The 12,615-nt window shown below is 44.2% G+C and overlaps 1 protein-coding gene across 3 annotated transcripts in view; it reads right to left on the bottom strand.

The window, feature by feature from the left end:
- TSHZ2 (teashirt zinc finger homeobox 2) overlaps nt 1-12,615 on the bottom strand; it is a 482,779-nt gene that overhangs the window by 352,932 nt on the left and 117,232 nt on the right. The gene's annotated exons all lie outside the window — the stretch shown is intronic.

Genomic DNA, 12,615 nt, shown 5'->3' with positions numbered 1-12,615 from the left:
ACGCATATGTTTATATGTATAAAGAAATAGCTATTTAAAAAACAGCATTTCCCTTGCTATACGAAAGGTACTCATATGTATTCTGTTTTTTTTTTTTTTTAAAGTGCTGGTCATAACACACAATATTGATTCCACTGATTGATCTTGATCCACAATTTGAAAAACCATGTTCTACCCTAAAATATATGAACTGTTCAATGCAAAACCCAAGAGGTATTCTTCATTCTAGCATAATGACTTTTTAACAGATTGATTAACCCTGACGGGGTTGCGGGGGGTCCCCTTATGAAGTAAGGGGATGATCTGAACAGGTTATTAACTACCATGAACCAAGATTTAAAAACGCTAGTGCAGGCTGAAACCTGTTTCGGTGAAGAAAGTGTAAAACATCCCTTTGGTTTTATACAGGCTGTTTCTACTGTCAGGGATACCAATCACTGTTCATGGTTTCAGGACAGTGGTTTCGTTTATTCCTTCCTTCGTCCCTTAGTACCTGCCTCCCTTCCTGCCTTCTTTCTTTCTTCATTTCTTTCTTTCGGTTCCTTTTAAGTCAAGCTGTGCCTCCATGACAAAAGTGAAAAAGAGCGTTAACTGTCTGAACGTTCCCAAATGTCCGATGCCTCGGCATCGTGCGGCAGACGTGATGACTGTCCCTCCTGCCCTCCCGAGTCACCTCTCCTGCATCTGTTTGGCAAGTTTCACAGAGCCTCAGGTAGGGGGATTCCGACGATGTTTCTTGAGCTAAAGCTGAACACATATTGTCCATTATTTATCTAATATAGGAAATCATTTCCCATCAAAATGCAATCCTTGAGGGAAATTTCTCATTGCCTGGAAGGTTAGCTTCTGGAAAGTCTCCATAACACCATTAGGTATTGAATAGAATTTGGGATAAAGTAGATTCGTCTTGGAAAGCAGCCAAAAGATTTATTTATTGTTGCAAAAAGATGCCTTCATGGGGATATTCCAACAATGAGGGCAACTTTCTAATGAGGTTCTGAAAGAGGTCATTTTAAAACAAAATAAAATGGTAATAGCTTCAAAATAGTAATCAATATTCATACATCTAGTTTACACATTTGACTTTTACTTTTCCATGTAAGATGAAATACTTGAATCTCATCACAGATATGACCTCTATAGGAAATTCAATGGGAAAACTATTTGAAACTCCATATTGCCAAAACAAATTGAAGCTCAAATCTTATATCAAATTACAAAGTATATTAGCAAAAACAAACTGAAAAAAGAGAGATGATTACAATATCATTCTGCAGAAGATAACAAAAAAGAGGAAGAAAGTCAACTGAACTGTGCTACTGAACCTCTCAGAGGTAAGGTGCTGTGCTTTCTACAAACTCTCAGAAAGTTTAAAACTCAAGAATGGAGAGATTGGGTTAAATGAAAGATCTGCCTTAATTGTAGACTTTGAACATGAAGAATACAGATATTTAAAATGCAGAACATTTTCCTGGTTTCTACCAAGGAGAATGATGAGGTATTAAAAGTCCTAAAGAACATTGGCCCTCCCAGAGATTTGCAAGGCAGTAAGGAATAAATTGAGGCAAGTGATAAGAAAAATCACCCCCTCCTTTTTTTTCATTATTAATGACCAAATATTATTAAATCAATAATTTTGGGAATGATCTGAACAGGTTATTAACTATCATGAATTATTAACCTAAAAGTTGATCAGAGCGATGAAAATAAGTCAAATTAATGGGGATCTCTGGATTTCTAATGAAATATCCAGTCATTGACAAAACATCTCTGTTAGGATTTTTGGAACATGAAAAAGCAGAGACCACAAATGTCCTTACGGAAGAGAACAACAACATTCCTTGCTGAATTACAGGAAATTAAAAAAGCAGATATCCAGGGTCACAATAATGGGAGATTAAATAGGCGAGGTGAAAGCTGCCAATGGCTATGGGGGATGCATTGCCCTCCCTGTCCGCCCCCAACTAATATTGCACCAGTTGTTTCAGGAACCTCAAAAAATTGGGAAACAGCCACGGATTTGTCAATCCTGGGTGTGCCTCAGGCAAGGGGAGTTGGGCATAAAGCAATTAGTCAGTGGCTCTTGGCCAGGAGTGCTATCTGTTCCAACTACTCTGCCTTCAGCAAGGTGTGTGTGGAGGAGTCTTTTGTCCAGAGGTTTTACAAGAAAAGGCAGTGGAATGTGATTTCACTTAGAAGGTACAGGAGACAAGAGAGGAGGGTTGGGGATGGGGTCCCGGGCAGGCACAGAAAGGTGGAGGGGCTGGACCTTTCTGGGACATCACCGTTGTCGTCCTTGGGAACGTGGACACAGACAGACCGTGGAGCCCGGCTGACCGAGGCTGAAGGCAGACAGATGCCCCTGCGCCCTCTGTGTGTGTATACCTTCTCCACGCCGGCTTCCTGCTCAAACAGAAACCTGCCAGAAAGCACCAGCCTGTGGTAGAATTTCCCAATAGGAAAGTGACTCCATAACGGAAGAGTTCAATGACGTGGGCTTTTTTTTAACCATTTAGTGCAGTGTGAGGCCTGATGCTCATCGGGCAGAGAAAGTCACAGTCAACACGGGGGTCAGACTTTTGTAGACCGGGCAGGTGGGTCAGAACCCCGGAGGTACCTGATCTCCAGAGGGAGTGACCACATGCGCTTTCGAAGGCGGCTGTGGGCTGGATTTTAATCACTAACTTCCATGCCAAGCACTGAGTTCATTCACTTGGCGAATACCGAGTGGCTTCCCTCGGCATCCCCTTCGCTGCTCTTGCGGAGAGATGTCTGCTGTCACGGCCTTTACAGACGCATCAGGGGAAATAACAATAAACATGTGGACAAAAACTACACACTATATCTTCAGGTATTCGAGAGTACTGTGAAGAAGATGAAACTATGAGGCTGTGACAGCAAGTGATCTGAAGGGGGTACGTCTTTTACTTCAGATGTGGAAGAAGAGGCTTCCTGCTGGAGATCAAGGCTGAGCTGGAACTTGGAGAGCTGACCAGGAAGTGGGTGGACGATTCAAGAAGAGAGAATTGCAAAAGTCAAGGCTCTCCATAGATGGTGGCCAATGACGATCATAGGCTTCCCGGGGGCCTCAACGGTGAAGAACTTGCCTGCCAAGCAAGAGACGTGGGTTTGATCCCCGGGTCAGGAAGATCCCCTGGAGGTGGACATGGCAACCCACTCCAGTGTTCTTGCCTGGGGAATCCCGGGGACAGAGGAGCCTGGTGGGCTCACATAATCCACGGGGTCACAAAAGAGTCGGACAAAGCGGAGCAGCTGAGCAACAACGACGATAAAGATGCTAACAATGATCACGACTTCTTAAACGGTTCAGTCGGGAGCTGAGTCGCTCAAGACCAGCTCCTACAGAAAACCCGCCTTTGAGGAGCGCAGTCACACCACTCACACCTTGCCCTCCCTCAACGGGCTCGTTGCGTCCTCTCTCTTCCAGCTGGTGCTGCGTCCAGCATTTCATCCCTTCTCAGACTCCTTGCAGAGGGGCTTGCCATCCATTTACCCCCCAAGACTAGAACTATTTGTACAAGTACGAGATGGCATTGGAGGCGGTCCAGGCACACAGGCGGAGACTCACTGCCAGTTAAATCATGCTAAGACATAACAGTAAGTAAATATGCCCGAAAAGGGGGTTTTAGTCATCCAAGGACACAGAAAAACCACAACCCTGGCCTCAAAACTGCATTCCTCATATATCTTAACTCATGTTCTTATGCTATAGGATAAACCAAATAAATCAAGAGCCTCTTGGGATAGATCGAGAATAAGCCTGCAATAAATTCCATTAAACTTACTTGTCAGTGCCTTGCCTGGAAACTTCACTTCTTTTGGAAATTAAAAAATATTATTGAATGCTGTGGTGATGTGGCAGGAATTGAGAAGGAAATTCTCTCCAGAATGTCTACCTAATTTTGGAGGAGGTTAAATAATTGGAGACAATTGAGTTTTGTGGAGATCTGTCACATGTTGGATTCAAATAGGATAAAAAGAACTTCCTTTTCTGCACGTGACACATTTACAATTTTATTAACTTAAAAGTGGTATGCAGCTGCTCATCTTTGTCTTCTTTAGTTCCTGAATTACTAATTGCTAACACAAGGCACAAAGCAAGTACTCAATAAATATTAGTTGAATAAATGAGAATGGATAAAATGGCTTAGAATCCTGTAAATTCATTATATGTGGTAGCTATGTTTTTTTGAGCATTTCCTGTGTTAAATGTTTGATATAGATTATCTAATTTATTGCCTTAAAAGTAGATTTTACTCTATTTTGCAGATGAGTGAGCTGAATCTGAGTGATGTTCGACAGTCAACCAGTATTTATTAAGCTCTGACTTTGTGCCAGGCGCACATAGCTAGTCAGTAGCTATTCCAGCTTGTCTGACTCCAGATTCTCTGCTCCTAACCACAATATTCTGCTGGTTCTGAATGGGCGATGCTGGAAGCCGAGTTTACCAGACTCTTAATCTGACGTAACTTCCCACCGATTCCAAGGAGCAGCAATGTCAGGCGAACACGGGACTATGAAGGATTCTCACGGTACAGCTTCACATCATCAGCAGTCTCCTATTTCTGCACGTCCATGAACGTGCACCTACAAAGCATGGTCTGGTCTATGTTTTTCATTAAACCTAACAAGCGTTTTCATTGCAACACACAGGCCAAGCTTAAGAGCAACGATTTTCCATCTGGTAACCAGACATTAGGACACATTTTAAGCAACTAACTGGACATGCCGCACGGATCCCTTGGGCCAGATGGAAACTGGAAATAGCACAAATGAACTGGGAGGCTTGAGACAGCATTTCTGCAAGAGATAAAGGCCAAAGGAGACGAAGGCGCTCTGAGTTTCTGCTTGCTCAGGAACCTGGAGTTGCTCACAGTCATGTGGGTATTACACCAGGCCCTGGTCCAGACACCTCAACTTTTTTCCTGGTCAGATTGGGCAGCACCCCCTTATTTCTATTGGAAAAAGGATGGGACCAGTTTGGGGGAAACCGAGCATAGCAAGAGAATTGTTACTGCCCCCAGAGGGTCAGCTGACGGGGCTTAAATCAATGGATCTCAGCCAAGGGCACTCTGGGCAATGTCTGGGAACATTTTTGGTTGACACAACTGGGAGGTTGTGCTAGCATCTGGCATGTTGAGCCTGAGAATGCCGCTACATGCCCTACACAGCACAGGACAGTTGCCCACGGGAGAGAGGGACATGTCTTCCCCCGCCCCCATGTCACAGGGTCAAGGTCAGCAAAGCAAACCTGGCTTGAATGACAAAGATGATGCTGATAATCATGATGACACAAATAACTAAAGCTCCTGTTTATTGAATGACCACCTCAAGCCCGCCTCTTATTTACTTCATTGTCTATTTATTTACTATTCAACTTACCATTACTATTTAAGTCTTATACTAACTCCCAAACTGTTTATGAGGTTCTCAAGGCAAGAATACCGAAATGGTTTGCCATTCCTAATCTTCTCCAGCAAGGAGATCAAACCAGTCAATCCTAAGGGAAATCAACCCTGAATACATTTTGGAATGACTGATGTTGAAGCTGAAGCTCCAATACTTTGGCCACCTGATGCCAAGAGAGGATTCACTGGAACACACTCTGATGCTGGGAAAGATTAAGGGCAGGAAGAGAATGGGGTGACAGAGGATGAGATGGTTGGGTGGCATCATCAATTCAATGGACATGAATTGGAGCAAACTCCAGGAGATAGTGAAGGACAGGGAAGCCTGGCTTGTTGCAGTCCATGCAGTCACAAAGAGTCAGACACAACTTCACAACTGAACAATAATTAACTCCCAATTGTTCTACGGAGGGAAGAAAACTCCAGACTCTTGAGATATTAAGCAACTTGCTCAAGGTCCAGACCAAGAATGTGCCAAAACTGGGATTCAAACCTGGAACTACATGACCCCAGCACACTTAAACCCTGGACCACACAGCCTGAGTTTCTTTTGCGGCTAGGTTTGGGCAGATCACTGAGTTCTGAAAACCTTCCCCAGGCTTATCTGGAGAGAGCACAAAAAGTTTCCTCCGCTGAAAGTCTGTCCATCAGAGCCCTAGAAACTGTTCTTTCTCCCTTTCATATCTTTTCCCTGGGGGATGAAGTAATCACCCTACTCTCATATGATAACCAGTACATGGTGATTCTCACCCTGGGGTGATTGTGGCTTCCAGGGGACATCTCCAATTGTCACAACTTGAGGTGAGGGGACAGGGAGACACTACTGAACTTCCAGGTTTGAATCCCTGGAATTTTGGTGCATTCTTGCTACGCGATCTTGGGCAAGCTACTTAATAACTCAGACAGCTGAGGAGGCCAGCAGAGAGAGAGGCCAGGGATGTTGCTGATGATTTTACACTGCACAGGAGAGACCCCACAGTACAGGTTTCAGCCTCAAATGTCAATAGCGCCCAGGTCAAGAAACCCTGAAGTAGAAGCAAAGTGGAAAATCAAGAGTTGGTGCGAAAGCTAGCTTTTTATATGGTAAAACTTATTGTTGCTGCTTTCTATGTCACCCCTTAATTCTGCTTCTGATCTTGTTTCAGGACCCCCACGCAGAGCCCATGGAACTCTGCAGGAGCTGGAAGCTCCCCTGCATCGCCAGGGAAGACATGGTCCAGACCTGACTTATCAGAGCAGCCTATTTATCTGGCAAAAGTGGTTGGCTGGCTCTGACACCAGCGCCGCCATTCTGATGCCACGGGATGTTGACTGAAACTTCTAAGGGAGGCCAGATCCTTGAAGCTAGACGAACTCCAGGGGCCAAGGAAGGTGGGGCTGTTGGGGGCCACCTGGTCACCATGCGGAGAGGGACCGCCCCAATATGGAGCCAACACTGCAGAAGCGGACCAGAGAAATAGCCAGAGGGAACTAAGCATTTGTGATATAATTTGAGGCCTTGAACTAGCAATACCTGAAGTCAGCTATCCTGGACTTTTGACATACAAGCCAGTAAGCTGTCCAGTGATTTAAGCCATTCGGAGTTGCATTTTTCTGCCCCCCCCTGCAACGGGAAGAGGCCCAGCTGATAGCTTTTCCTTTGAGGTCTTGATAACACAAATGACTTTCATTGAAAAACAAAGAGATGTCTGAAAATTCCTTTGCATTCTCTACAAGAGATTTCATAATGTAATATGTAAATCTGGGGAAAACTCTGGGAGGCAGAATTTTCCTGACAAAGGATATCTAACAGAACAGCCACTGGCTATTCATAACACGAGAAAAAGCTGGCAGCCCTGATTTCTGGAAGTCAGGTACAGAGAGCTGTAGGTTTCATCTATCTTGTCAAGAGTCTAGGTGCGCTGGGAGAGCAGGAGCGTTTCTGACGCCTGTTATAATGACATCCATGATGCAGGTGTACATGTCAAGCTCTCAGCCGACTCATGTGCAGTGTTAGAAAGAGGATGCTGGCAGACGCATAGCAGTGGAGGGAGAAAGCCCATGAACATGCTCGTGTAAAATGGGAATTGCACTAAAAGGATCTCCTTGGTGAAAAATGTACTGCGGCAAGTCTGGAACCCATGCAGAGGACCTTCACCCAGGTGCAGAGTCCAGGCGATGCTCAGGATGGTCACGGCAAAGACTCCCACAGCACACACCTGGAGCCACAAGCTAGGTGATCTTAGGGGGTCCTTGAGGAAGCGTGCAAGTAATCTGAACAGTTAGAAAATTGCTTTTAAAGAGAATGGAGATAAAAACATAACTAGCACATCAAACAGGAGTTCAGTGACTTTTATTGCTGAGTACAGGAGTCAGCAAATGTTTTCTGTAAAGAACCAAACAGTAAATATTTTTAGATCTGTGAGCCAGCCAGTCTCTATTCAACTACTTAATTCTGTCCTTGCAGTGTGAAGGCATCCTTACTGAAGACAGTAATGAATGGGCATGGCTGTGTTCCAATCAAAATTTGTTTACAAAAAAAACCCCCATTTAATTCAGGTGGTGCATAGATCCGATTAAAGTCATACAGTAGGTTGAAGAGAGTTGAAAACTGGTGAACTCTGTATGGGATCCTGCACTTTCAGTGCTATTCATGATGGTGATAATAAATAATAATAATAATAATCTTTGAACCATTTATTCTTCATTTATGTGTGCTTTTGGAACGTCTATATGTGCCGGAACACTGTACAAGACACCATGAGCCAATTGTGAATACGACAGGCACGATCTGTCCCTGACAATTTTGCTGAGAGCTATGAAAGAAAAGGTTACTGGTAGGAGAGTAGTGGAAGCGTCTCTGAGGAAGTAACAGAAATAAACAACTGAAGGAAGAAACCAGTCTTGAGAAAAGCTGGGCGACTCGCGTTCTTGAGAGGAGGAGACAGCTCGGGCCCCTGCTCTGAGGCGTGAAAGAGCTCCAGGCTCCAGGGGTGACTGGAGCCCCTCTGGGGAGGCAGGGGACAGGGGGGCCCGCCTGCCGGGAGAGGAGCCACGACGGAGACGGGGAAGACACAGGGGCGCCCGGGAAGCGTCAGCACAGGACAGGCGGAGGCCACGTCGCGTTAAGGCTGCGCCCACTTCTCCGGGCCAGTGGACTGCAGGGGGCGGAACGACAGCAGTCTTTCCCGCGGCGGCCCTGGGAGCCCAGCAACAAGAGCCTCTGGCACCGGAGGAGAACCTCCTGCGCCACGCCCATGCTGCTCCGAGCATCACTCACCGGGGGTGACCCGCTGGGGGCGGGCTATACTGATCTCCCTTTCACAAAAGCAGAACCTGAAGACCCGAGAGGCGCACTAAGACAACCAGGTTCCTATCGGTGGGGAGAATCAGAGCCCTGACGTGGCCCAGGGTTGCATGATGCCAAGGGTCAAGCTCTTATACTGAATATCTTAGGGGTTGGCAAACTACCACCCAAGGACCAAATCTGGGCCTCGACTTGTTTTATTAAGTTTTATGGAAAAACGGCCATAGCCATTTGTTTACATAGTCTATAGCTGCTTTCCAGTTGACTAATTGCTACAAAGGTCTTAAGACCTGCAAAGCCAAAATTAGGTACTATCTAGCTCTCTACAAAAAAGCTGGCCAAACCCTGGTCTAAGCTATGGGCTTCCCTTGTGGCTCAGATGGTAAAGAATCTACCTGCAATGCAGGAGACCTGGGTTCAATCCCTGGGTCTGGAAGATCTCCTGGAGGAGGGCATGGCAACCCACTCCAGCGTTCTTGCCTGGAGAATCGCCATGGACAGAGGAGCCTGGGGTGCTATAGACATTGGGGTCGCAAAGAGTTGGACACCACTGAACAACTAAGCACAGCATGGGTCTAAGCTATGAGGGCATGAAGTTCATTCTTGCTAGTAGACTGTCCAAAATGAAAAAGATGCGTCTAAGACACTTTTTCATCAGCTTTACTCTGCCAGAATATTTTTGCCCCTACTTCTAGATCCTTTTCCCATTCTGTTCTTATGCAGCATTTTATTTTATTTATTTTTTTGAACATTTGATGTTTTATTTTATTTTTTTTTATTTTGCCCCTAGGAGTTAAATGTGGTTTTTTTAAAAATACAGTGATATACAAATCACAACAAAGAGAGAAATATTTTTTAAAAGTTTTTCAGAAGGAACTAATGACATAGCATGTGATCATCTGTTCCTACAAGGGAATAGAGTTTCCTTTTCCCTATGGTTAACGTTTATCCTCCTGGGGATGCCTCGTGTGTTAGGCTGTCTTGAGGGAGAACTAGACTAGCAACCCACACACTTTCTTTGTCAAACAGATCAGAATCAACCACGAACAGGGATGCACGCTGACTGACGGAATGCCATCTGGCAGTGAGAGCTGAGGTGGGGAGCGAGTCCTGGGTTTGAATTCCAGCTGAAATCTCAGGCGGTGTTTTCCTGACTCAGTTTACACATCAACACTACGAGAATGGTAACTAGCGTGGCTGCCAGTTCTATTAAGGTCCCTCCACATAGAATTAGAATTGACGTCAAAAGGCCCTCCCCTGGTGAACCAACAGAAGCACCATTTTTTAGCATACTCTCTGAACGTCAGCTACACGATAATGAAGTGTTTTATCCACATTAGCTGGAAATCTCATGAAGAGTGCCTCATCTCCTCCTGGAAAGGGAGTTGTGATGTTTTTGCTTTTGTGGAAATTCAAGTTAAGGGAATGGATGGATCATCCAAAGAATGGGTTTGCTTAAATAATGATAAAATGAGAATATGGATGATTTCAGAAGTAGGTAAATGTTTTAAAATGACTTAAGCCATCTTCTGAGCAAAGCAACTTGAATCTATGGCTCTGCTCATCAGATAAAACCTGGGAGGGAGATGAACTTAAGACACATGCCAGATGACGATACACATTCTTGCAGGGGTCTGGGTCTAGCAAACCTCAGCATCTCTGCCCTGCCTTCATCAATGCTGCCATGATAGACACACCTCTTGTACTATTATTCTATCTTTAAATAAACTCAGTTCTTAAATAAATGTATTCGAACAGTAAATTTTATATCAGAACTGACAGTGAAAAGCTGGCAATAATAGCTACCAAATTGCCGGTTTGATTTGGCCCTCATTTTATATGAAAACTGCACATTAAAATAAACACATTACAATTAAATTGTTAAGAAGTTTATCTACCATTTAAAATGCCACTATGTACTATCAGGGATTCACGTGTCTTCCAAAATACTCCCCTAAGGGGATATAAAAATTCACACATGTAAACATTTTCTTTGATATAGTAAGCATTTTATTTGAATTAAATATTAAATGGTATGAAGTGTGTACACGTGTTTTGTTATATGAAAACATGGCATGTTTAAAACAAACCAGCCAACAGAAAGCGGGGTGGGGCTGCAGCGGGACCTGAGCTGCGTGGAGGCTGAGGAGTGTACACATGCCATTAATGACTCATTACCTTGAACAGAGGCTCGACAAAGCCTTTGTTTATTCTGCAAACCATGACAGGATAACCGCTGCAAGTTAAGATGCTGAGGAGGCCTCCTGAAGCGTACCTGTGTGTGTGGGCTTGGGGTCCCTGGGAAGCCATGTGCTTCCGGGCCTTTGGGCAGCCGGGAAGTGGCATCCCTGGTCTTACCAAGGTGCCCTCCATGCCAACCCAAGGCCAGGTTCTTGACTGCACTCGGCGGCCTAAGTTCTGTCAATTAGAGGGAAATCCTTGTTTGGTATCAAAGAGCAGCGCACCCGCCTCCAGGAAGCACATCCCACCTCCGTCCATCCCACCAAGGGCAGAGCGGCCTGAGGGCTGCCCACCCTCCTCAGCATGGTCTGGGCGCTTGCTGCTCCTACTGACCAGGAGGTTTCCTTCTTGCTTTTTATCCAGACAGCTTATTCTCACTCTCTGCGACTCATCTAAACGTCAGCTTATCACAGAGTTTGCAGATGACCCTTCATCCTATGATCTGGCGTGATGCCTTTATAGATTTCGCCTCTGTCCAAAAATCACATATATTTGCTTAAATGGTTAATCTCAGGTTCCTCAACTGGGCAGTGCATTCTTTAAAGGCAAAGCCTTTTAGTCCCTTAACGTAAGCACATCCCACTCTCCTGTGTCTTCAAGGACATTTTAAAATATATATATATTTTTTTCATTTCATACATAATAGAATGACATTTATAAACTTGCCATTTTCCGTGTAACATAACCATAGAAGAATGCAATGGCATCTATATTCAATTGTTTTTGTGTGCATGTGCGCTTTCTAGGGGGAAATGCATCTATCTTTTTACAGACAGCCTTTGAATCAAGCCCTCTGTAAAATTTATGTATGTTTTAATAATTTCCTTGCTGGTATAAATGCTTTGTATTTGAAAAGTTATCCGGGGTATTACATAAAAGACTTGCTTGACCTTATGAAGTTAAGTCATAGTCACTGAATTTTAGGAAGGATTTATAAAAAGTATTAGATGTAAGTAAACTTCATATTGGCCAACAGCAAAAGGTAGTCTATGAATGTCATTTTCTTGAATTAAGGATTAATATTGAACATTCCCAAATTATGTTTGAAGTGTTTGGTAGGATTGGTTAAAAAACAGTCTATTTTCAGTGTTTCTTTAAATTTCAAATAAAACTTATAGTTAAAATGTTAAAAATTTATGTGCCATGCCAGGTATAGTGGCTAGCATGTAACAGATATTCCATAAAGGCTGTTGTATAAATGAATTGACTTATGAAGACCGACTTTGCAAGCCCTGGGAAAAAATCCGGATTCATCACTTTCCATTATGGGGCAAAACCTATATTTCCTTTTCAACTTACTTGCCTGCCTGCAATTTAAAAGAACTCTTTTTTTCCCCCTTTAAATCCCATTCCTAGACCTATCACTCCTGGGTTAAACAAGCTCACTTAATATTTTTTTTCCCCGTGTGGGCTTTGCTTGGGCCCCATAGACATGCCACGTATGTTTTATGAGCTAACATTTATTTTAGACACTTTGGCCCGTTGGACACGATCTTGTAAGCCTGACTCTCAGCTGACATGCTGTTGAACATAATGGGGAGGTTTAAAAAGGTATCACCGAGGAGTTGAGCGGATTGCCAGGGCCAAGGAGAGTGGGTGGTGGAGGCACAGAAAGCTTCGTGCTCTCTCCCTGGCAGTCAAAGCCCTGTTGCTGCGACC

This window comes from Odocoileus virginianus, chromosome 9, assembly GCF_023699985.2.
Source record: "Odocoileus virginianus isolate 20LAN1187 ecotype Illinois chromosome 9, Ovbor_1.2, whole genome shotgun sequence".
In the NCBI taxonomy this organism is placed as follows: domain Eukaryota; kingdom Metazoa; phylum Chordata; class Mammalia; order Artiodactyla; family Cervidae; genus Odocoileus; species Odocoileus virginianus.
Note: the sequence above shows the minus strand (reverse complement) of the source record. Positions and strands in the feature narration are given on the sequence as shown.